At 42.6% G+C, this 25,886-nt stretch overlaps 1 pseudogene; it reads left to right on the top strand.

Moving 5' to 3' along the window:
• Positions 1 to 15,165: 15,165 nt before the first annotated feature.
• On the top strand, positions 15,166 to 15,281 carry LOC148014188 (5S ribosomal RNA; annotated as a pseudogene).
• The last annotated feature ends 10,605 nt before the right edge of the window (positions 15,282 to 25,886 follow it).

Below are 25,886 nucleotides of genomic sequence, written 5' to 3'. Positions count from 1 at the left end.
GTCAAGTCAATATACCCGCTGGTCGAGTGATTCTAGGTCGAGGTGCCCATCTTGTAATAGTGAATGCTTACCCTGGGTCTCCTCAAAGTGAGAGAGCTCCATTATCCTCCACTAAACTAGAAAAAGTAGATGATCCCATCTGGTAGTGAGATGTCATTGAGCGATGGATCTAAAGAAGGGTCCACATATTTATCAGATAACCTTGAATGAGCTGATAGAGCCTCAAGATCGAATAGGAGATGCAGACATTATTGAGTTAGACCTTGGCACACCTAATGGTTCGCGGCCAATCAAATTAGGTTCCATGCTCAGTTCAAAAGAGAGAGAAGATTATGTATCCCTAATTCATGAGTTCCGTGACATCTTTGCTTGGAGCTATGACGAGAACTTAGGGGTATTCCTCCTCGTCTAGTTGTGCATACCATTCTTGTAAAGGAAGATACCCACCATGTACGTTGAAAAGTAAGACATATGCCTTTTCAACTAAGGGACGGGCTGTTTGAAGAGCTTCAGAAGTTGCAGAAGGCGGGTTTGATCTTCCCAGTCAGCATACTAAATGGTGTTCACCGGTTGTGATTAGAAAGAAGAAGAATAATCAAATCGATCTTTGTGTAGACTTTAGAGAGCTAAATAAACAGACTGTTAAAGATTACTACCCATTGCCGTTTATTGACCAAATTTTGGATCAATTGGCGGGTAGGAAAACATATTCATTTATGGATTACTTTGCAGGGTATAACCAAATGGCGATTGCTGAGGAAGACAAGCTGAAAATGACAGTTATCACTGTCTTCGGTACATTTGTGTACCATGTGATGGCATTTGGGTTATGTAATGCACCTGGTTCGTGGCAAAAAATAGCTGACAAGACCTTTGGTGGCATCTCCCCAGAGGAGTTGAAAGTATTCATTGATGACCTGGGGGCAGCCACTGTAAGAGAAAGGTAGTTGATTATTTCACGGAAGTGTTTCGAGCATTGCATACAATTTTGCATAGCTCTCAACCTGCGGAAGTGCATCTTTGGAGTGCCTTATGGGCTATTGTTAGGCCATGTGGTCAGTTCTGTAGGGATTGCGACTGACCCTAAAAAAATCAAGGTCATAGTCACCATGAGTCCATCACGTACTCCAAAGGAAGTGCATAGCTTTTTGTCATCGATAGGGTATTATCGGAGGTTTATCAATGCCTTGGCAAAAAGAACATTTCCACTGACGAACCTATTGTCCTTTAACTGTCAGTTTGCATGGAATGATGCTTGCAAAGTATCTTTTGACAATGTGAATCAGGAGCTTGCCAAAGCACCTGTTTTAAAAGCACCTAAAAGGGGCAAAATGTTCTATATATTTTCAGCAGGAACTATGTATAGTATTAGCTTCTCCTTATTCCAAATTTGGAAGGAGAAGTGGTACCATCCGATAGCTTTTGCTAGTCGAAAGTTGGGTATATCGGAAATTAACTACACCTATATGGAGAAGTTGTGCCTTGCGATGGTATTTGCGACCAAAAAGTTCAGGCACTACATTCTTTATGGGAAAGTGGTTTTTTATACGAAGGCGGAAGGGCTTCAATTATTGTTGAATAAGTTACCCGCGTGATCATTTATCAAAGTGGTTAATCACTTTGCAAGAATTTGATTATGAGATTAAGAGTAAGCCACCGAAGCTTTAGGGCATTTTCGAGTATCTTGTGGATTTCGGAGAGCCAAAAGAGGTCTCGGCTGAGGGAAGTGATATGGAAACTTTTTTCAAGATTGATACGGCGTCTATTCCCTCCTGGTATGCTGCTATAACGCACTATCTTTCTACGGGAGATACTCGAGCTACTTTATCAAAATCGGAGAAGAGGAAAATTAAACAGTAGGCATTGAAATTTTCCTTGATCATAGGAACACTATATCGATAGGGTATTGATGATATCTATTGCCAATATATGATGCCTCACGAGGTTTGATTTATACTAGAAGAGTGCCATGACTCCGTTTGTGGAGGGCACTTTACTAGGCGGTTAACGGCATAGAAGGATTTAAGACCTGGATATTGGTGGCCGTCCATCTTCCAGGATTCATTTGACTATGTCAAGAGATGTGATACATGTCAAAGACATGACAATAGAGAGAATAGGAAGCATCCACTTACGCTGGTTATGGCTACCCTTCCATTTGAGAAGTGGGGCAACGATTTTGTGGGACCTATTACCCCGTCATCTACTACTCAAAAAAGATACATTATAGTAGCAATTGATTACTTTACGAAGTGGTCAGTAGCATGGGCGATGAGGCAGGACAATGCAAAAGAGACTACAAGTTTCCTACTTGAGCAGATTATCTGCCATTTTGGTCCACCAAAGGAAATAGTATCAGACCGTGGAACCCATTTTTTGAACAAGGTAATTAAAAGCCCGATTGAAGCATGGAAAATTAAGCATAATAAGACGACCCCCTATAATCCGCAAGCCAATGGACAAGTTGAAAGTACCAATAAGCAGCTGGTGGATATCCTATCCAAAATAGTCTCCGAAAAGAAGCGAGACTGGGATACAAAATTATATGTGGCAGTATGGGCGTATAACACGACGTTTAAACGAGCCACTGGCCATACCCCATTCAAATTAGTTTATAGAGAGGAGTATGTCTTGCCCTTAGAAATTGAGTTGCCAACCATTAGGTTCACAATCAATCATTCTTTGGGTGATGAAGATACCCTATTTGAGCGGTTTACGACTATAGCCCACTTGGATGAACTTAAATTGCAGAGTTTGTTGCACTAGGAGGTGGCTAAGCATCGGATGAAGCAGGTGCATGATCTAAAAGCGAAGAAATATACCTTTAAGAAAGGGCAGTTAGTTCTATACTACGATACACATAGGGAGCTATTTCTAGGAAAGGTGGAACCTAGATGGGATGGCCCTTACAAGATAGTTTGGTTAGGTAAAAATAAGTCCATGACTTTATTAGCTGATCTACAAGGAGTGAAATTTAAGAATAAGGTTAATCTTAATAAGAATAAACCTTATTATTTCTGAATACGCTAATGCGCTAAATGCATTGCAGGTCTGTTCGGGTTGATTTGAGACTTGCAAGAGAGCTTAAACTAGTTGATGGGGCGGTTAATCCCTTATTTGGAGCACCCATATCTCGAGCAAAGATATCATCAAGGGAAGCTTATCTGGTGGAGCAAGGGATACAAAGTGATTGAGCAAGAAGATGGTACCTTTGTGTGGGAGATCAAAGTTTTCTGCCATCACTATTTGAAAATTTTGACAAGTATCCCTGTTGAGTTTAATGAAGAAGGTGGGATGGAGCTGTCAGTTCATCCTCTAAATATGTTGAATTTTGACTATCATAATTAAGAATAGGGGAGTTCTTGATGGCTGGTTGTGTAAACCCATTATGGACGTACACGTTATACTTTGATGGAGCATCCTGAGGGCCTAATAGAAAAGCAAGTGTTGGAGTAGTTATCTGAGATCCCCGACGTAGAGTTGCAATGAAATTAGCGGTTTATCTTGGGTCAGGATTCACTAACAACATGGCATAGTACAAAGCCTTGATTATAGGACTGAATATTGCCAAGACATGTGGTATTCGGTGGTTGTTGGTAAAGGGGGATTCCCAGTTGATCTTAAATTAACTCAATGGAACATATACAGTCCGGAATGCCATCCTTTTGTATGTATCATTGCATTGCTATAACCCTACTTGATGAATTTGAGAGCCTATCTCTTTAGCTCATTCCACATTATTGGAATTAGTTTGCAATTTCCTTAGCTAATTTTGCTTATGAAGAGGACCTCTTATTCAATTATGGTCCTAGTCTGGATGTCGCTCTTGATAACGAGATGGGACCTGTTTGCTTGTGGGGAATGTTATCAGACCGCGCGTTATATTGTAGGCGATGGTTGATATGGGTAATGCAAAGAGTGGCAGAGACTCATCTACCACTATTATCCTAGACCCATAGGTTGATCAAACGACATGTTATGCGTATGCCTCTTGCTATATATGCAGGAGGTATGGGTCACAACTTGATGCATTTAGTTTAGGGATGAGAACCCTATTTCTCCCTTGGAATGGAGCGTGTTTTCGTATATCTGCCTTCTTCCAAGGAGGGATCTATATGAGTTGGTTTGCTTGATTTCTTTAGGCCAAGAGGGCTAGTTGTTTTAAGGTTTTAATGATCTATTTCCTTAGGCTAGGAGGGCCAGCTAGTTTTTTCATGTCATGTTTGATTTTTTAAGGCCAAGAGGGTCAGCTAGTTTGCAGTGAAATGTGCTATTTCTTGAGGCCAAGAGGGCCCTATGTCTGTTTGATGCAGGTACAGTTAATAGTTTTTTGTTGTAGTGATTGCATCATACAGGTTGACGAAGTCGCTGGAGGGAGCCTTTGCTACGAAGGAGCTTCTTGTGGCCATTCCAAGTGGTTTTGTTCCCTTTTCGAGTCTTTTCCCTTAAGAAATTAATTATATATGTGCGTATAAGGGTTACTTTCTTTTGTTTGTTGGGGATCAACACTTGAGGCATGAAGTCCTAGGTTTAGATTCTGTATGTCTAGGGGAGGTCTGAGTAGTCATTGCCTCCTACAAAGGCATTGTCAGGCATTGAAAGACCTGTTTTAGAAGGCAATTCTAGTGACCTTGTTCTACTGACCTGCTAGGTGGCTGTTCTAGGGGTTCCTATTAGTTTTGAGGCAGTTAGAGAAGCCTACTAAAATAATGATAGAACGAGGCAAAACCCTAAATATCTGAATGACAATATATGAATATATGGAGGTGTGAAAAAGGGGTTCTAAACCCTATAAAAATAGAAAAGGAAAGAAAGAAAAATCCTTGAGTTATTGTTTATCACCTTGCGAGGGCCTAGTAGGTTCCTAGGGACGAGATAAGACTCGGGGCTGATGCCTTATCTTCCTAGGGGTGGCATCTAGCTGACAAATAAAGAATACAAGAAGGTTGGAGCGAAAATAAAAGTGAGTGTTAGAAAAGGATTCAGTGTCACCTTGTGAGGGCTTGGTAGGTTCTTGGGTACCGAGAAAGGACCTGAGGCCGATGCCCTGTTCTCCTTGGGTCATTATGCTCAGCTCCCTCCTTTTTACACGCCGGAGTATGGAAAATAAGAGGCTAAAAGAGCAATGTGCTAAAAGAAACTATTTCTTGATCAAGCTATAGGAGTTCTTGCCTAGTAGAAGCTCCTAGTTGAGTTGTCTTTAGTTAGGTAGGTAGTTCAGACCATCACTTAGGATGACCTCTCTGATAGTTCTTTTTAGCTTGGCTATGTTGGAGCAATTGGTTAGCAACTAGCTTGGGCTTTTTGTCAGATTATGCTAGACCTACTCCTTGTGGATTTCATGCCTTGGTTTTGACAGGAGGTAGGGTGAGATATGTGATGTGTTTTGTTATGTATCTATTTTGTATCAACTTGATGCTCTTTGTGGTTGTGTTTATGTGCAGATCTATTCGTGGGATTCGATGGGTTGAGTCACCCTATCTCATGGTCGCCAATGATAGATGATTTTTTATGCCGAGAAGTGCTTTAAAATAGCCAAAAATTTTGAATTTCAGGGAAAAAATAGACTTCGTCGAAGGCGGTGGCGGCCATCAGTACAATTTTAAGTGGCAATGCTCGAAAGTGCTTAAAAGACCCACTCGACAATAGGTGGTGAATTTTCATAATTTTTTGGCGTGTCAGATGAGACCCTGGGAGATGCTCCGCAGTGAAGGACTTCAAGACGGATTCCTAGGATTTTTCAAACTGCAAATTGGACACCGAACGAGGAAATGGGAGTGCCCGGGAGGCCAGGGCCAAATGGCAAGTGGGAACAAGCTTTAGGGAGCCCAAGAGACGTGCCTTTTGGGGGCTCCCTTTGCGGTCCCCCTCAAATTTCAGAAATTGTGGGGAGGGGGATTTTTTTTCGCGTGCAGTCTAAGGAGGGTGCAATTTTTCTTCACGCTTGATGGAGGGGGCTATGACACCTAAAAGCAACCCCCCCCCCCCCCCCCCCCCCCCAACTGATCTTATGCATGATCTACATTCAATCTTCACTCCAGATCGTGCGTGGAATGGCTGCCTGGTTGTGAAGATCAAAAACCAGTATTTCTCTCTCCTTTTTCTCTCTCCTACATAGAGGCACTTCATGTGGCAAGAATCAAGAAGAGAATCGGGTGATGGATGCTTGTCCGAGAGGCACCAGATTGTTCCAAGAGGTTGAGGAGGCTGAAGGCTGAAGATCTATGCTTAAATCCATGGCTGGTTGGTCGATACATAAAATCAATTAAATATTCAAAAAATCCAAAACATGCAAAAAGGTGATATGCTCTATTTTATGAAAGAATTTTGCTTGTTTTTTATCATTCATGGTCTAAATGGTGTGCACATGGGGTGAAATTTTATTTGAATATTCCTTACATTATGTTTGAGGGCTACAATCAGTGTTATGTGGAACCTGTATTGATTTACAACAATTATAAATTTTCAAAACCCGAAAAAACACTACTTTTGATGGAAATTGATAGTTTCTTTGATTTTGAGTGGGGGAAAATGAGTGGACTTGGGATAAAATAAGGAAAAATGTTGAGTTTCAGTTCCAATGATTAAACATTAGGAAAAAAACCAGAAAAAACCTATTTTCTATTAAAAATAAATAGAAAAAAATAGGGGAAATGGGTTTTTTTGCGTTCGAAAAAATTTAAAAAATAAGATATATGTATGTGAATGTCTAACGAGGCTAAAGCATGAGATTAAGCCTTAGAATAGCCTTTTCCTGTTAAAGTGTGTATTTATTGCTTTTACATATTAAAAAATGACATAAAAGAATCTCTACACCTATGCACCGCATCAAAATTTAAACGCTGAAATAATACAAAGTCTGATTGTTCTCTTTATGCATAAAATTTAGGATGCGATTTATTTAGAAATAATGGATCTAGCAGCATGAGGTTCGCCTTGGTGCTAGGTTCCTACAACGAAGCATTATGTATTAAAGGAAATTCATTAAAAGGGTTATTTTTGCAAGACACATAGGCTGATTTTAAACCATAATTGTTTGTGCACTAAATAAAGCATTCACCATTGCATGAATCATACACATGGTATCTATTCTTGGTATGCATAGCGATTGGTTGTATTATGAATGACCCACACTGGAGAGAGTAAGGCACCCAAGCTGTAGGTCTAGACGGTGGGTCCAAGGAGACAAGTAAGTGAGGACTGGTACACTCCTGGAACGATATAATATTGGTACCAAGAGCGGAGTCTATTTCGTATGTGTTATATGTGTTAGCGATGCATCGAGGGGCCAATCCCCAACATGTAGGAGGGTCACAGAGTGAGGCCACGGCAATTAGCCAAGGGGTGCCTCCTATGTTGTTCTACGTGGTGAATTACATCAAAATGTATAGGGTCTTCCTCTGAGGAGTCTGAGAAGGTTAAGGGTTGGACTATAAACACAATACAAATGCAAAATATACGTATGTTGGCAGGGCAATGTGTCCTGTAGTAGACGCTCCTGACTGCAAGACCGTGGGGTTGTCTTGTGCATGTCAGAGGTCCAGCTAGTGCTATAGCCAGTGCCGGCCTATTTTAGGTCCCATCACCTCTTATACATCTCACTAGAAAATAATTGCAAGGCTTTCTCTCTCTCTCTCTCTCTCTCTCTCCATTGAGTTTGCATCTCATTACTTCCGATCCCTCACACGTGTAAGAAATTAGTCATGGTTTCGTGCCGCACCCACCCTATGTGCAGTTTTGGGGTTCGGTGTGGCACCCCATCACACATGCAATCAGTCGTGTGGTGTCATATATGGCTTGCACATATGAGATTAGATGTGGGATTCGAATTGTGCCCCACTTGCAGACATGATGAACTTAGTTGCAACTGAGAGGATTTGTCACTTTTGTGGGGGAAAACTCTTGTTGCAACCGCCCTCCAACAATGGTATTAGTCATGGTGGTTTGGGGCTCAGTGTGGCACCCCTTCACACCACATGCAAGTAGCCATGGGGTTTTGTCCCCTGCACATGCAACTAGTTTCCCCCTTGTTGTAGGGTTCGGTGTGCCATTAGTCAGTTCCACCCATGGAACTAGTCTTAGATGCGGCATCCCCCTCTCCCCCCCAAAAAAGAAGTTGTGCGTTGTTGGAGGGGTTTTTGTCGAAAGGTCGAATCCACCGGGAATCAGAAGTAGAAGTAGAGATAGGAGATGGAAGAGAAGATAGAGAATACCCAAGTGATAAACAATACAAAGATAAATCACAATGAATTGAATCAATATGTATTGAAAGAACCTGGAATCTTTGCACTACTCATAAGCAATCTCCAGGCATTAGATCTCCTGGAGCTTCTTCATAGAACAAAACGTGCATAAAAATTTCAGCTCCTTCTGTGCTGTTCAAAACCCAAATCTGATGGCTCTGTTGGCTCTAAAAGGGGGGTAAAACCCTAAGACACCTGCTCACGAATCTCCCAGATCACTCCTTCTTCTTCTTTCATTTCAATCTGCAGTTTTCAACCTATTTACAGCGATCACGACGCGTGCGATTTCGTCAATCTGTCCCTCTTGTGAAAATCCCCTAATTGGCTGAAAAAGCAACTAGTTTTTTGCATGCCATCCTAATCTAGAAGCTTTTTTCTAACTTTTTTGAAATTTTTACAATAAGTAATATAAAAAATAGGCTAAAATTTTTCAAAAATCTAGTATTTTTGGGTAATCCATGCAACTCACACTAGTACTAATGGCTTAGATCACATTGACTCTCTAGATCAATAAAGAAGTCGGATGATGATGCATTCCATAATTTTTCACACTGTGTCTTCATAACATCACGACATCCACCCCCTGTGAACTTGCACATCCTTCGGTATGTGCCAAAATTCTAGTTGTCAGCAGATTCTGAGTCCTGCTCATCCTCTGCAACTATATCCTTTACTTCTTCATCTTCCATATCTTCCTGGCTAGCCACTGTATCAGGACCACTATTTTCTTCCAATTTTGGCAACTCATAGGTAGTAGATTCTCGCCTTTTGAATAATTTGATTCTTTTCCTTGCTATCGGAAGTTTGATGGCTGTCCCATCCAGCTCATTTAATGCATAAGTAGCATTATCAAACACATGTCTTACCACATAGGGTCCAAACCATCTTTTCGAAACTTTACGCATGGCAATATGCTGGTTATCTAAACTGCTATCATAAACCACAACCCAATCCCCATCTTGTATGGTTCTTGGTCTCAATCTATGTCTTTTGTCAAACCATTGCTTGTTCTGTATCCTTGCTTCCCTTAACTTTGCAATTGCTGCTCCTCTATGTCTTCTAACTTTCTTTCCAACTGTCTAATGCATAAGGCCAACAACTCCTCTCGATTCAACTCCTCCTCCCAAGGTAACACACTCCATGTGACTATCATCTCTTCTATCGACATGATAGGTTTTTGACCATACATCAATTCTACAGGCATATATCCTGTAACAGCACTATGAGTTGTTCTATCTACCCACAAAGCATAAGGGAGCAATCGTGGCCACTCTTTTACCTTCTCTCCACATGCTTTTGCCAATGCCCAACCGTGCAAAGAAATCATGAGCTTCATCTGTATCCAACTCACCCCTATCTACTGTAATTTTTTCCACACAGCCATACCGACAAAAGATCTCTTTTAAGAGAAAAGTACACACAACATTTGTTGTCTTAGTACGTAAAGCTTTTTCTTCCACTTGATTAGTCAAGTCTTCACGAGCAGGCACAAGATACCTCATTTGCCAAATACCTGTAGGCATTGTGATCAAATCCACCACCCACTTAAAATGAAGAGACAATGGATATGTGGCTTGGAATCCATCCCAATGTCTCACAAATGAATACATTTGACATGTTGTACATGTTTCCACAAAGTGAGCAACATCCTTATACATACCCTGCCACCAATATCTTTCTTTGATCTTTGTAAAAGTACCCCAAACACCTCTATGACCAGCCCACAAGCTTTCATGAAATTCTTGCATTACTTTTACTTGTGAAGCTCTATCACCCAAAACTCGCAATGGCATACCCTGTTTCTTTTTAGCATGTTTCCATAAGTATCCATCTTTTAAAAAAAACCCATACACTTTCCTCTTGATTTTCTTAAACTCCTCATCTGATCATTCATCTCTCTTTGTTAATGTACTGAGATATTGATCAATTCTCAGCCACTCTCTTGTATATTTGTCTTCCAGAAATACTTCTACACAAGATACAAAACATCTAAAGTGTCTTCTCTTTGTTTTCCAAGCTTCCATTAATGCTGTAGCAACACCTTGCATTGCTAAATTCACTCTTGCAACGTCATTTTCATCCATAAGAAAGTCATCTTCTTCCTCCTCATCCATCACCCCATCTTCATTCTCATAATGTGCTTGAGATAACATGTCTGCCACTGGGTTATATCTTCCTACAATATGCTGAAATTCAGGGTTCAAAGATTTGATGTATGCAATCCATCAGAGCATAGCAATGTCCGGAGTAGCACGACTAGTAATCATACCCAATACCGACAAACAATCGGTCTCAATGACTACATGAGCACCCATAAAATACTCCTTATTACATTTAAGGACTGTCACAATTCCCCATAATTCTCTTTTAACTTGTGGATATCTTCTCTGTCGTTCAATCAATACTTTAGCACCAAAGTGAATTGCATATCTTTGTCCTTCCTCATCATCTTGCCCAATTGCCCATCCAATCTCAATTGGGCTTGTATCAACAGTAATAATGATAGGCTTTCCATGTGAATAGTCAGTCTTTCTCAATGTAGGAGCAGATTTTAAGAGTTGCTTCAATTTCTTCATTGCTTTTTGATGCTTCCTTTCCCAATGAAATTTCTGACCTTTCCTTAGAAGCTGATAAAGAGCATCGGCTACATGTGCAAAGTGAGGAATCCATATCAAATAGAACACACATGAACCCAAGAATCTACGCACCTCTGATACATTCGTGCATACATCTTGCACTCTATCAATCCCATCTACTTTGGCTAGTGATGGCCTTTGCCCATAAGGCCCACACATATGCCCAACAGTCAAAACCTCTTTAACTCCAAAGACAGACTTTTGTCCAGAAAGAGTTAAATGCACCTCTTCTAGATGTGTCAAAATCCTCTCATAATCCACAATATGGTCTGCAAAAAACTCTCTACATCCACGAGCATCCATCTTCATGCAAATCTTTTCATTTAGCAAATCCATCAGCTTTGGCAAGTAAGTTTTAGGCACTGCAATAGGCCTCAATTTCCATGGTACATGTGGCACAGTAAATATGACCATAGGAGAGACAACATTTGGATCCACACAACCTATTTTACTTGGCTGAAATGCAAATGCCTTCCCATGTCTAGCCAACATCCGTATAAAAGAGTCTCTCTCAGCAGGCAAAAGAAACCCTTATGCACCAACTTTCAATTCCTGTAATGTTTCATATGTAAACTAATGACCTATATCTTTAGGATCTCATAAGCTTGGCTGCCTTGATACTTTTTCATACATACCCTCACTCTCTGGTGGAAGTGGCAAAGAAATTGGTTTCACCTTTTTGTCAACTGTCTTATACTTTGTCTCCATAAGTGCTTGAGCCCATTGTAATCCTTCTTGCTGAGCAAACAATGCTATAACGTCATACATATCCAAAGAACATACTGACAACACTCTGTTTTCAGCCTCATTTTCTGCATGTATAGTTTCTGAAATTTTAGCCATAGTGTCAGTAATATTCAGCCCATAAAAGATGCCTGAATTGCCATCATTTTCAGCTAACAAACCCAATGCTCTCAGTTTCTTAGTAGCCCATTTCATAGATATGCGTTCAGCCCTACACATAGCTTCCATAGGCTTAAACCAACATGAACTGTTTGCTATAAACTGAGACTTACCAATAGTAAATACATGCTTCATTTCATCAAGAGGCGAGTACACCCATTGAACAGCACTACTGTAGCCCTGCATTACAATAGTGTTTAATGAAAATCTAGGTCTTTGAATTCCCTTGCATTTGGAACCAAAGGAGACTCTCGAAGCATATCCCAATTTCTAGGATGATTAACACAAACAATAAGAAATTGGACAGCTTTTCTCCCATCCTTGCTTCTGACTCTTGCATAAGCAGAACCATCATCAAGCACCTTTGTTTCCATATGCACACCTATAATATAGGGCTGTCCCAAAATCACTGCATATGAGGAATTATCTTGCACAAAGAAGTGTTGCTCTTCCTGTACATCACCAATCGTCACTTTTACATTAGGACATGCAGCATAGAGCTCCCTTGAAGAATTATTTGCAGCCCTCATTTGCCAACCATGATCAATGTCTATAGGCCATGCACCACTTTCATACAATCCTTGCTCAATGACATTTATCTCAGACCCATGGTCAAGTAAAGCAACACAAGGAGTTTCACCTTCCCCTATTTTCACTACCGTTTCAGTGGTAGCTCTAGCCCAATGATTTCTTGTGTAGTGATTTCGAGGAATAAATCCTAGAGTCTCTTCTCCATATTGTTGCATTTGCCTTACTCCACCATGCATATTGCTACAAGACAATGCATTTTCAACCACTTTCTTCTCTTTTCCACATGTTGTCCATTGATTAGTAGCATCCTGCATAGACAATCTTGTACTTACTTCATGCTCATATTCAACTCGAATACCCAACGAACCGATTTCCTCTTCAAATTGCAGCAATGATCCAGTGGTATCACCAAGAAACTGATGCTTCCTTTTAATTATGTCAATGATCTCATCATGAAATGCTCACTTGGCAATGCCAAGCACCTCTCCCAAGGTAAATTCCACCCAACTATTTAAGACCTATTATTCAAGAACATTCTTAAGATATGTGGCTGTCTCAATGTCAGATTGCAACTTGTATCCTGGCTACTTGCTCTTCTTTTTGCTCTCTTGTTTGTTATCCTGTTTTTGCTCTTGACTGACCTCCTCCATAACATGCTTGGGAGGTGGCTGATTTGCAGCTTTAGGTTGATCCACACTTCTTCTTGTCATTATTTTAGATGTCCCTGCAATATCTTCATCTCTTTTTCGTTTTTCTTTCACAAGTACATCCGTGTTTTGTACCTTTGCTAAATATGCATACACCAAATATGCATGTACCGGTGATTCCCAACCATTTATACCACAAATGTCTTGCCCTGCATGAGACATTTCACTATCAATGACCTTTCTCTTTTCAGCTGCATGTAAAGCATGTGTCCATATTTTAGCCTTTGGACCAATCATCACTTGGCCATGCATTCTATCTAACTGTAGACCAAAAGTAGAAGCATGTACCGTCGCATAAGCATTTCGGACAGCCAAGTCTTCGAACAACTTCTGCATACCTCCCTTTCCAAAATTCAAAGCAAGAGGCAATCTCGTTTCTTGTGCATGGATCTTACCATCTTTCCAAAAGATAAGTTGTCGTGTCAAGGCCTCCTGATAGGCAGCACAATCCTTTCTCTCATGCTGCAAACTGTCACACCACATACATCTTTTTCTAGGCTTAGGGGCTGCTGCCCGTCCCCTTTCCTCTTGTCCTTTTTCGTCCAATTTTGCAACCTTCAATTGAAGATCCCGCATGCCTTTGACCAATTCATCTAAGACATCTTTCCTAATAGAGGGAACAATAGCAGGTACAGCCATAGGGTTAGCCATAGAAGTAGGTGGCTTACTGAATACATCAACTGTGTTGCTCGTAATAGTGGGCAAGCTAGAGACATGCAATCTTTCTCTTCTTCTATGCTTCTTCACAAGTGTAGTAACAGCTTCCTTGATATGTCTCCACTCTGTTTTCAAATATGTCTCTGTAGTCTAATCCTCCAGCAAATCATCAAGCTTCTCTTGAAGCTCATGATCAACTGCTTGTAGAAACAATTCAATTTTCTGACTTGCAAGAGCTTGTTGTTCTGCAAGATCCAACTATTCAAATCGACTTTCAAATTCTCTTAACAATTCCGTAGCCACAAGACCCTTATTGGGTTGTAAAACCCACTCTTGAAAATTCTTGCACATAATCAAACCGGTGTCCTCAATGTGAAATTCTTCCCTTAGTGTCTTCTTAAAGGCTACCCACTCTGCATCCTGCAAGTATAATTCAGTAATCCGTGCTTTCAGTTTATGAATAGTAACACGTACAAAATACCAGCTCCATGCAGATTGAGCCACCCCAAAGATTTCCATCTTCTGAGCATTGGTATATGCATATGCAGATACATTCCTGCCATTAAATAACTTCACCTCACGCTCAAATGCTTGCAAAGCATTCATTACAACACTTTCTGTTTGAGCTAAAGCTTGCATCACCTGTTGTTGTTGTTGTACCTGCATAAGCATATTCATATTTTGCACCAACTGTTACAAAACATCATTGGAGAATGTATTCAAAGATTCTCCCATCTTTTCTTTCCTTCTTCTGACAACTTTTCACGTCAGGTTCATCAATGTCGGAGGGGTTTTTGTGGAAAGGTCGAATCCACCGAGAATCAGAAGTAGAAGAAAGTAGAGATAAGAGATGGAAGACAAGATAGAGAATACCCAAGTGGTAAACACTACAAAGACAAATCATAATGAATTGAATCAATATGTATTGAAAGAACCTGGAATCTTTGCACTACGCAAAAGCAATCTCTAGCCATTAGATCTCCTGGAGCTTCTTCGTAGAACAAAACGTATATAAAAATTTCAGCTCCTTCTCTGCTACTTGCGACCCAAATCTGATGGCTCCGTTGGCTCTGAAAGGGGGGTAAAACCCCAGGACACTTGCTTACAGCTCTCCGAGATCACTCCTTCTTCTTCGTTTAGTTCAATCTACAGTTTTCAGCCTTACAGCGATCACGACGAGCGCGATTTCGTCAATCTATCCCTTTGTGAAAATCCCCTAATTGGCTGAAAAAGCAACTAGCTTTTTGCATGACATCCTAATCTAGAAGTTTTTTTCGAAATTTTTACAATAAATAATATAAAAAATAGGCTAAAATTGTCCAAAAATCTAGTATTTTTGGGTAATCCATGCAACTCACACTAGTACTAATGGCTCAGATCACATTGACTCTCTAGATCAATAAAGAAGTCGGATGATGATGCATTCCATACTTTTTCACACTGTATCCTCATAACATCACGATAGCGTGCGGCTTTTTTTCATACATATTTACCTGTCATACCAATGCTAATACACCGGATCCCATCAGAACTCCGCAGTTAAGTGCGCTTGGGCCAGAATAATACTGGGATGGGTGACCTTCGGGGAAGTCCTGGTGTTGCACCCTTGCTTTTCATTTATGCGGGTAAAGAATGCTTGGGCCACAAGAGTATTGGGATGGGTGACCTCGCATGAAGTCATATTCAAGGGAGCTTGGGACGTCCATGCATGCAACCACGATCTCAAGTGGGCTCACCCCTCGCAGATAGCACCACCCGCACTGATCACCATCGCCACCATAAACCCTCGGGAGCCGCACTCAAGGGCCAGCTGGCCCCCCCTGGATGACACCTCTCGGACCACCCCACTGCACGCATGTCCCGTCCTTGGTCGCCCCTCCCAAGAACCAACAACTGACCTTGCAACGCCCTCAATGTCGCCCCCCCACCCAACCCCATGGTCCCGGGCTCATCGTGTCATCGTCGATGACTCATCGTGCCCAAACACCATGGTCCTGAGCTCATCACACCGTCGCCGCCACACCATGGTCCCAGGCTCATCCCTCCGCCGCCGGTGGTGGCCTCACCCCACGCTCCCAAGCTCCCCCCGTCATCGACGGCGCTTGAACCCTGCAGCCCATGGTGAACCCCATGACTTGCACTGAATGCCAAGCGCCCCCCCCCCCCCCATGGTCCCGGGCTCATCCCTCGGCCGGTGTGGTGGTTGAACCCCACGGTCATAGGCTCACTTGGTGGCGGCTGATTCCCACGGCCCGCAATGAACCCCAAGGTCCCACGGCCTGTAGTTGTCTGCGTACTTTCCACAAGTTCCCAAATTCTTTTTCGACTTTCTTTCTTCGTTTGTCTACAACTCAGCATTCTTTTGAGCCTGAGCTCTCGTGACTACGTTCACTGGTGCCATCTCTTCACTTTTGTTCCTACTAGACAAGATTCCCACTATGTTTAGTGTAGCCTTTCTTTTCTTGTCGAGATTCAATGGACAGTCGCAAACTAAGTGCTTGATTCCACAATCAAGACAATAACATGCAAGAGCTGGTATAGAAGAAGAGACATTAGTAGGCCTTGGTTGCCTTGGGTATGGACAAAATCCTTTACCAAATGGTCTCCCGAACAGTTTTAACAAGGTCCCAATGGTACATTAGGAGCTCATTTTGGAGCCATTGGCATTGGTGATTTTGGCTGACCAACAATGAACATTAATGTGTTAAAGTCCATACTAAACTATCCTTCTTGATGACTTATCATTTTTTATATTGGTGTTGGAGTTGACGTCAATGTTGTCATTGGCATCCTCCACCAATCTAGACTTTCCTCTTCCTGTGACTGACTATTCCTTAGCATATGACATTACCGGTACAATAGCTCTTTCATGGTTATCATCCTCTTCATGAGCTATGATCTGAACAGGTGTAGTCTTAGGTAATGGAGGTTGCCTGCTCAACACATGTATTGGTTGTCTCCTTCCATCCCTACGTTGTTTGTATTCCCCATCTCTTGGGCTCTCAAATAATGAATCCTATTGTAGCACTCTTCCGTTGTATGGTTGCCCCACCTTTTATCAAAGTCACACCATAGAGCAAGTCGAGCATCTGGTTTGTTCGTCCCCAGATTTCTAGGTAAACACTAAGATGTAGGGTGATCACCCCCACAATGTCCATAGTTATACCTTCTATCCAATCCTCTTTGCTCCATCACTCTTGGCAGTCCAATAATATAATTGCTACATTTTTTCCATAACTCCTTTCATTATTCCTTCAACTTGCAATTCAATGGATGAGGTGCTACTGCCAGCTTTTGAGCTCATAGACTCCTTCGGCTCTCCACGATCACAATTGTCATCATAATCTATTGCATCATAGATGCATTGATTTAGATTCTTGTGATGTTTCATGTATAATGTTGTGTGAAGTTCTTTATCTAACAAGCCTTCTAAGAAGATTGAGACTAACCTCTCTTGACTTGGAATCTCCTCTTCATAAGACATCTCGACAAGTATTGTCGCAATCGGTTGGCAGAGTCTCTCACTAACTCGCTCAACTTTTGGATGAACCCATGGATCTGTGAAAGCACATTATGCTTTCCAAATTCGTTAACCTATCTTAGACACATTATTGCAGTCATTCAAACTTTTATCATTCATACATATCCATAGTGATTGACAAATATCATCAATCAAAGCTAATTACCTACATAGCTTAGGTCAATGGTATTAAGTTATTGATGATTAACACTGTATTTGAGAAATTAGGAAGCTTCCAAATCACACTGCACACACATGCATAGACATACAAAAAACACATGCATACAGATCTCCCTCCACACACACACACACACACACAAACGCACATAGTTTGCTGAGAGAGAGGAAAATTGGGTGAGGGAAAGAAGGGAGTTTTTACAAATCAGAGGGAGCAAATTCGTATTTTGAGCTCCCCAAATAAATAAAATCCATCTTCTAAAATATGAAAATAAGCAAATTAGTATTTTCCTAACATGTTGGAAAAAAATCAAAAAACACCAAAAATTACTCAAATTTGAGATTTTTGGATTTTTTATGAAACTAGAAAGTCCTCTCTCTAGCTTTTGCATTAGGGGAAGCTTGAGGTCCTTTTGTTGCCCTATAAGAAATCATAGAGAGAGAAAATGACGGTGAAAATGTAAAAAACCAAAAATAAGTTTTTACCTTGGTGCTTGGGTAGTCATTGTCAAAAGTGTCCCATGAATTGTCACTTCCTAGTCTCACCAAAATTCCCCCCTCATTCTCTCTTTAGTTCTCTCTTTTGGATTTCAAAATTTCCTCTCTCCCACCACCGCCTTCACTACTTTTGCTTTGTTTCTCCATAATCTTCTTCTTCACCATACATATAGATTTCTTGATCTAGGCTTATCACCTTCTTCATCATCCTATCAAAGGATTCATCATTCGATAAGAAATAATGAAAGAATGGTTGACTTACCTTAGGTTTATCTATTTGACTACTTTGTTTTGGCCTCCTAGAGTTGAAACTCTATTTCTCTCTTTATTTTGGCCTTCTAGTTTTCTTTGTGGTTTTGATATATTTGCTATTTGTATTCTTGGTAGGTATTTATTTCAACCACATAATGCAAAAGAGAAATGGTGGAAGAATCACAACACTATAGTGATTTTATTCCCCTTGTGTGGTTAGTAGAAACATATTGAGTGAGAAGATGTCAATGAAGGTGAGACAATAGTGTGTTGATAGGTTCTTGCTTGATCGTCTACGCCTCAGGTGGACGGGTAGGTCCCCCTTGGTGCATCTACTTGCGAGGGGCCTAGGGATTTCTGGATCACTATCAAAACTAACCTCCGATTCAGAATCTAACCCTCTGTCTTCGCTAGAAGAGGTGGTCTCCCCTGGTGGGCGCAGTTTAGATGGTGATTCAGTACTAAGCGCATTAATGTCATTCCTGGCTGGGCTAGGCCTGCTTGCTCAAGGTCTATGGCTCCTACGTGTTCCAACTAGGCACGATCACATTCCACGTGCATGACTCCTCGCTCCATCCTGAAGATACTATTTTTCTGCGGCTTGGAGTCTACACATATTTTCTCTATTTATTGTCCTTCAGTGTCATATTCTACGGTATCTACCCCACCCTCACTTTCATCACTGAAGGATTGGTAGTCTTTGTATTCGTCGTTAGAATTCTCTTCACCAGACTGCTCATCATCTCCTAGGTCTTGATATATCTCTGGTCGTTGGTCAAGAACCAGGGTCCAGTTATACATGAGGTTCTCTTGTAGTCTCTCACCCTATGAGCTTCCTAGCCATGCCCATCCTTCAAGTTTGGCAAAGTTGCAAAATAGAGTCTATGACTAAAGATAAAATTGAAATACTAGACAAAGCAAGAGAAAGATACTAATAGTCTAGGCATGCCAAACAACTCCCATCCATGCCACAAAACTCTAAGCTTCTCACCACCCGATCTATGAGCAAGAGGAGAAGAACACTCTATGAGTTACGCAAGTTGAAAATCTCACACACACACACACACACACACACACACACACACACACACACACACACACACACACACACACACACACACACACACACACACACACACACACACACACACACACACACACACACACACACACACACACACACACACACACACACACACACACACACACACACACACACACACACACACACACACACACACACACACACACACACACACACACACACACGGTGTAGATATTTGATGAAAAGAGAGCGATTTAATAAAAAAAGAAAATAAATGCATGACTAAGAATATGGCTAGTTCCAAGCTCCCAAGCTTGCATTATTTCATGGGATTCCAAGCTCTTAGCTATGGCAAAAGGTGAGAGTAGAAAGAAGTTGGAAATAGTAGAGATAAGATGGCTTCAATTTTTGCATATAATAGAAAGAATTTACATTAATTTTTATCCACCTTAAATATAAGAATGTGGACTTGCTTATAAATGGTTAGGGCTAATTAACTCATGGGAACCTAAAATAGAGCAAATAAATCTTTTTGCATGCAACCATAGGCTTAATTTACATGTCCCACAAGTCTCATTCAAGTCCTCTCTAACTCACTTACTCCTTGTACTTTATGTGTGTGTAATTCTTGCATAAGAGTGAGCTTGGTGCTTGAAAAAGATTTTACATTGAATGATCAAGGCATTATAACATTAATTTAAATCCTTACATAGTCTTGGAGCACATAACTTCATGTCATTTTTGCATTTTTTGCATTTTAAGAAGCACTTTCATTCAAGAATTTGGTTTTTACCATTATGATGTGGCTAGTGTACTTCAAACAATCAATTTTTATTTTTGCTAATGTTTTGACTTTATCCTTTGCATGCTTATCACTTCTTAATTTTTTCTCTTTCAAGATGACTTTGTGAGGAAAAGTTAATAGGAACATAGTGTAGTAGTTCTGTTAGGTGCCAAACGTCAAGTGCAGACAAGAGAACCAATCAAGGGACCATCCAAGGTCAAGGAGATGGACCTAGCCTAGGAGGGGAAAACACCTCGACCAGTCTTCATTGCCGATGACTTGACTAATGAGGAAGAAACAAGTCTTGTCGCTCTCTTGCGAGAGTACATAGATGTGTTCGCCTTGTCCTTAGAAGAGCTTGAGGGGATAGATCCGAGTGTCGTGACTCACAACATACCCATGACACCAGACGCAATGCCGGTCAAGCAGTGACCATACCCTATGAATCCAAAACACACTCATGCTGTCAAAGAAGAGATTGATAAGCTGATGAGAGCGGGATTCATCTACGAAATTGAGCACACAGACTGGATATCGCCCATAGTCATTGTAATGAAGAAGAATGGAAAAATCCGAGTGTGTGTCAATTACAAGAAGGTGAACGCTGCTACTAAGAGGGATAAGTATCTGTTGCCATACACCAAGCACATGCTTGAGAGAGTGACAAGCAAGGAAGCCTTCAATTTTTTGGACGGCTTCTTCAGGGTACAACCAGGTGCAAGTGCATCCTGCGGACATGCATAAGACTGCCTTCGCCCCACTGAGTGGGACGTCTTTGCTTACATAGTCATGCCCTTCAGGTTGACTAATGCCCCTGCCACATTCCAATGCCTCATGTGCACCATCTTTAAGGACATGCTTCGCAAGGAGTTAGAAGTCTTTGTCGACGACCTATGTGTCCACTTGACTTGGATCAAACACCTAGACAAACACCGAACAGAGTCATCAAACGGTGTTGCTTATATTATCTCTCCTTGAACCTCTTAAAGTGCCAGTTTTGGGTGAAGCATGGATGCATCCTAGGGCATGTGGTGTCGAAGAACGGCATTGCCACTGACTTCTGATCCTGACCTTCCACCCCCAAACAACTACAAGGGAGTTCAATGCTTCCTAGGTCATGCTGGATACTATCGGCGGTTTGTATTGAATTATGCGTTGATTGCCACACCCTTGTACAAGCTTCTTATTGTCTTCGAATGGACCGAAGCATGCCAATGGGCATACAAAGAGTTGAAGAAGTCTCTAACCAGAGCACCAATCCTACGAGCCCCAGATTGGACCATTACCTTCCACGTGCATATCGATGCTTCTAAGTTTGCTGTGGAGGCAGTGTTGTGCCAACCTGGAGAACACAATTTAGACTATCCAGTGAGCTTTGCTAGCAGACAACTCACTGAGACGGAAATGAACTACTCGACGATGGAAAGAGAGGGATTAGCCATGGTATTCGATGTGAAGAAATTCTGGCATTATCTTTTGGCCACGCCCTTTACCTTCGTCGTGGACCATCAATCCTTGCTCTATCTAGAAAACAAACCTTGCACTACAGGATGCATAGCTCGATGGCTCCTTCTGCATTTAGAGTTCGACTTCTCTCTGGTGGTACGGAAGGGAAAACAACATTACATGACTGATCACATGTCACACATTCCCACTGGAGAAGCCGCTGGACAAGGTGTTGTTGCTGAACTGCCCGACGCCTATCTGTTTAACCTTTCCAGCGAGAGATCTATTTAAGGCTGATCTAATGCCATATTGGGCAGATGACATAGTCCAAGTGCTTGAGCACGGACTGCCTGACCGACCGATAGAAAAAGCCCAACTTAGGCGATTAATCCTGAAGATCCAGCCCTATCAACTGATTGTAGGCCAACTCTATAGGCTAGGGCAAGACGGATTGTTGCGCAGATGCATATGCGAATATGAGATGCATGATGTGCTCTCAGAAGTGCACGGAGGCATTGCTGAAGGACACTTTAGCAGAGACACGACAACATGAAAAGTGTTGCAGTCTCAACTATGGTGGTCCACACTTTTCCGCGACGCAGCACGATTTGACAAGCACTGTGACGAGTGCCAGCGGACGAAGGTCCCAATTCTCAAGGATCAAATGGAATTAACCCCAGTTATTGCTTGACAACCCTTCGAAAAATGGGGAATTGATTTCATTGGACCCATCAGTCCTGTGGCACAGTATTCGCAGGCCAAGTACATCATTCTGGCCACGGATTACCTTAGTAAATGGGCAGAAGCAAGAGCAACACGAAAAAACGACGCTAGAACGACTGCTAAGTTCTTATGGGAGCAAGTCATCTCACGATTCGGCTACCCCATCGAACTGGTCAGTGACCAAGGCATGCAGTTCATCAATGAAGTGATCACGCATCTCCTGTCCACCTTCCTCATCACCCATCACAAATCCTTGTCATACTACCCTCAGGCAAAAGGCCAGGCCAAATCAACGAATAAGATTCTTGTCAATGTCCTAACCAAGGTTGTCTCTGCTTCACGCAGCGACTGGGACAACAAGCTGATGGCAGCTCTGTGGGCTTACCGAATAGCTTATAAAACGGCTATCGGTCAAACCCCCTTTAGGCTGACATATGGAACAGAAGTGATTCTACCATTAGAATTCTTCGTTCGTAGCCTGAGAATAGCGCTTCAAGAATGATGGGAAGGGAAGGAGGCATGGACACAATGCCTAGTTGAGCTCGAATGCCTCCGGAGACTCGTCTTCTAGCCACCCATGCGCTGATCTATGAGAAAGCCCGACGCAAGAGCTGGTTTGACTAGCACATCAAGCAACGTGAGTTCGAATAAGGTGACTTAGTGCTCCTCTACTCAGTTAAGAGGCATAAGCAAAAAATGAAATTTAGAGGTCTTGGACCTTTTAAAGTTCGTACGATCAGCTGAACAGGCAATGTCAAACTTGAGACCCTAGACGGTGAAGGGATAGGCTTCTTCAATGGCAGTCGTGTCAAGAAGTACTACCCTCCTACGCACCCTTTGCATGAGCCACCGATGTTAGAACCGCCTGTCAAAGTACGAGTAGCCACAATCATTGAATTTGACGACGAGGATGAGGAAGGAAGAAAAAGAGAAAAAGAAGGAAGAGCAGAGAAAAACAGAAGAGGAAAGGCGAAGAAAGGCTGATGAAGAAGAGGAAGAACTAAGAAGGAAGGAGGAAGAGGACCTGGCTGAAGCTACACGCCAGTCCATCAAACAACAATGCAGAGCTGATGAACTGGGGAGTTTAAGCCCACATAGAGAAGAAAGGCCTGGGTCAAGCACACAGGTGCCGGAGATTGTGCCACCCGCCATCACTGAGGGCAAGGGCAAGGCCCCGATCCACCCAATTCCTACTCTATTGGTGCCTCCTATCGAGCCAACCACTATCACTCCCAGCATCCCCACCAGTACAAACGTATCAAATCTTGTGGCATGGATGCAGTATTTCATTAATAAGAAGATAGCGCAGGGGACGAGCACTAAAACTACGGCTACAGGACAAAAGCGGCCGGCCACAGACGCAGAGTCTAGGCAAGATCCCAAGCGACAAAAGGTGGAGGCCTCAACAACACCCATCCAAACGACGATGACGCTACCACTTAATTACGACGAATACGCCGCCGAGCTACTCTTGTAGTTGGAGAAAGCTAAGGAGGAACGCAAGGTAGCGGTGGCTGAGTTGGCAACTGAGAAGGAATCAATAGCCACCTTTTAGCTTGACAAAACAAGGATGATAACCATGCAACAAAGGGAGATTGCAGATCTCAAGCAAGAAATAAAGGCTAAGGATGACAAAGAGGAGCACTGGAGGTAGCAGCTCGAGAATGAAACACAAGATCTGGTGAAGATGCAAAGAGAACATAAGCTCTTGATAATGCAATATCAGGAGCTCATTACAAAAACTGCTAAAGTTGAAGAGCTCATGGCTGAACTCAATGCTAGGGATGAGAAAAGAAAGCAAGACATGGAGGAGCAACAAGAAGGGATTGAGCACCTAACCGATCAGTTGAACTCTAAAAGACAAGAACAGGAGAGGCTGATCAGGGAATTGGAGGACCAAGAGCAAAGGCTCATGATACTGACCCTGAAGCAAGGGGAGAGCATGGAGGACATGAACAAGAAGGCAGAGGAGTGGGCGGTGCATAATGAAAAGAGGGTGAAGACACTGGCACGGCGCCTCGCTCTGGTAGAAAAGGAAAAGATCATTGCAGAGAGCAGGGGAGAAGCCACCCAAGTGGCCTTCAATGCCCAACAAAAAGCCTTCCTCGACACCATCATGGACACTACCCGCCCAGAGGAGGGAGAGCCGTTGGAGGTAGCACAAAGGAAGCTCAACATCACACACAGAGCCCTACACACAGAACCACAATTGCCACCCCAACCTACGGAGGTTAGGCTGAGCAGGCTGAGCCTGGACGAGCAACGGAAATGCCTATTGCTGGCCGGCCTAACCCCCCAGGAAGTGGATGCCCTAGGATTTGAAGATAGAGCGCCACAGGGAATCCCGCAGGGGGAGGAAGCCGAACTTGAAGTCGACATGAACAGATTCAGAGACGATGTAATCCCACAACCCCTACAGCAACCACTTGACCCGCCCCTGGACAAACAAGCCACGCTCAAGGAGCGACAGAAAAAATTGGTGGAAGAAGCCATGAAAAGACTGCAAGCTGAGCCAGTTGTGCGGGCCATCCGCATCCCTCCCACCATGCCCCGATGACCTCCCAACGCAATTCCACGTGGAGTTGGTGATCTGGGAACGGCAAGAAATCGAAAAGGACCCTTTCTCTTTCAGCTTCCTTATGCCTAGCAGCCTGAGAAGGGTCCTGCCGATCAAAGTAATGGAAGAGGTGATCACGGCTGGCAGCCAACTAGGCCAAAAATGGCTGAATGACAGGGCACAGACCCCCACTCTGTGGGGCATGGAGGAAGCAGAATTTTGGCAAGACAAAGTGTACAAAGTGCCACAGACCGTAAGGGGCTACGACTGTCAACTCCTCTGGAGAAGGCGAATATGCAATACTAACATGCTCGCCTGGATGGCATTTTGCAACATCCTACCCTACGAGAGAAACGACCCCACATTCATGGCGTATCCTCGTAGGGTAGGCATGGATTTTGTCGCCACTCTCCATGGGAGGCATGACTTTCCTGTCATCTACAATTCCAACGCCACCTCCTTCGAGAGGATGCTCTACTTTTTGATTTAGAAAGCCTAACCAACTCCATGACGCGCTTCCTCGCGGAATTCTCCTCCTGTCCCAATCCCGCTTTCATAACTACGTGTAATTACCTTAGGCTCCTTAAGCTCCTACTCAAGCAAGATTCGGCACCGCAAGAAAATGGCTTGTCTCCCCTCTTTTTTGATCCCAATGCTATTGATAGCTGCGCTATGGCCCACTTAATGATGAGAGCTAGCCTACTACCTTCCTTTTACTTAGCTCTCCTAGAGGATAGGAGTGACAGCCAATTCACTAGGTGTAATCACCCCTTCCTTTCCACCACCTCTCTCCACGTCCGCATGAACCTGAAAGGGTACATGCAAAGCCACCAATTTTTGCACAAATCCATCCGCCCTCCTTCCCCCCTCATTCAGATGATGAGAATTAGACTTGGCTGTCATACTCCTGATGTAATACTATCCCTAAATGTATCCCAAAAAAAAAAGAGAAGAAGAAGAAAAGAAAAGAACCAAAGAAAAGAAAAGCACGAATGCCATTCCACACTGAATGGACGCAAAAACTCACTTGCAGAACCACTTAGCACCACAAAAGCACAATCAATGCACCTAGGGGTCCTTAAGTTAGGCGTGTCCGATGGCTTCAGTCAGCTTGCTCCTCTCCTAACCCCCTAGCCCTTTTTGCTCCCCCACTTCACATTTAGGGCACATCAAGGGGGCAGAACACATCTAGGGAGGTAACACTCAT

The sequence above is a fragment of the Lygodium microphyllum genome, chromosome 25 (assembly GCF_053477565.2).
Source record: "Lygodium microphyllum isolate KBCC chromosome 25, Lygodium_microphyllum_v1.1.10, whole genome shotgun sequence".
NCBI lineage: Eukaryota > Viridiplantae > Streptophyta > Polypodiopsida > Schizaeales > Lygodiaceae > Lygodium > Lygodium microphyllum.
This window is presented reverse-complemented; position numbering and strand designations above follow the sequence as displayed.